Here is a 1590-nt window from a genome sequence, read left to right on the forward strand (position 1 = left end):
GAGGAGTCTTGTCAGAGATTAAGATTCAACCCTGTTACTGTGTCCTTAAATCATCATTTTGTGAAAGATTCTTTACGACGTTTGTGTCAGAATTGGGATCATGACATTCAAAACCTGTGAGAGGATGAAATATGAAAGTGACTAAATTAAATTTAATGAAACATTTGGAGATAATGGTTAAAAAGTGATAGATGTTCTAGAGTGAAGTTTAATAAAAATGTAAGATCACACCTGATAAACCACCATTAAAACCGCCAGTAAAGCGTTAATCTCAAACAGGATGCCTGTAGGGCGCTGTAGTGTTCTTTTAATTGATGGGTAAAATAGGCAAAGGATGAATTTCTAGGTGTCCAGGTTCTCCTTCTGTTTTAACCGAAAAGGCTTAATTCATAGGATATCCAAGACAACACAAACACAAAAACGGCTGGGTTATTTCTATAATCAAGCTACTGAGACAGAGGTTGGGTAGTTTAACAAAAAATGGGTGTAACATTGTGAAAAAGTTTTTTGTGTTAGAGAGGAGATGAGAAGAAACTTGAGGGGGCTTTTCCCAAGGTGGGCCAACCCGAAACTGTTCCTACAAAACTGGGAGCATAAAATTGTCCAAAATGTCTTGGTATGCTGAAGCGTTAAGAGTTCCTTTCACTGGATCTAAGTCCCAGCCCAACTCCTGATAAAGAGTACCAAACCAAAATCCTCTCTGGTCCTCTATCTCTATCAGACAAGTGCCATTCTCCTGGCAACTGCCAAAACCAGATTTGCCCATTGTAATGCTCAGCCATGGAAACCTATTCTATGAAGCCCTCTACGCACTGATCTTGAACTAATCCGAAGACCACATTAAATTTAGAAGTCTGTAGCAATTGACTCTGCAACTTGGCAACCTCTGCACACTATGCACTATAGTTTTCCCTGACCCATGATTGTACTTTGCCTAACACTTTGTGTCTAAGTTACTATAGTTCCCAATTGCTTTCACCTTGTTATATTCCAACTAACAGCTGACTGTGGAATATGTAGTAGCGAGATCATTCCACAACTGGACGTATTGCATAGGTCCTATGCCAGTCCCATGTTGAAATTCACCGAGCTCCTAAGAGTGACACATTCTTTCAATGTTGTTTGTAGACACAGTCTACGTGTCTAAGTGCTGGATTTTATACTTCTGTGGACATGGAAGTGATTAGACACCTGAATTCAATGATTTGGAGGGATAAGAAAATTATTTTAGCAACATAAAATATGCAACACCCCAACCAGACTTCATTAAACCTTTTCCTCAAGTATACTTAGTTTGAATTTTGTCCAGATTTAGATCCGGTGGTAGAATATGCTGTTGGGACAAGCATAGGTCAAGGATTCCACAAATCTGGCCTTTCCGAAAGAGTTGCAAGATTGTTGAATTGATTGGTAAATGAAAGCCACTAGACATCCCCTATGTAGTGTACCACAAGCTAGGGGTCACAACGAACATGTGGAAGAAGTTGCTCTGGTCAGATGTGACCAGAATTTTACTTTTTGGCTTAAAGCAAAACGCTATGTGAACACATCATCCCCACCACCACCCTGAATACATCATCGCCATGACAT

Source organism: Girardinichthys multiradiatus, chromosome 11 (genome assembly GCF_021462225.1).
Source record: "Girardinichthys multiradiatus isolate DD_20200921_A chromosome 11, DD_fGirMul_XY1, whole genome shotgun sequence".
NCBI classification, from domain to species: Eukaryota; Metazoa; Chordata; class Actinopteri; order Cyprinodontiformes; family Goodeidae; genus Girardinichthys; species Girardinichthys multiradiatus.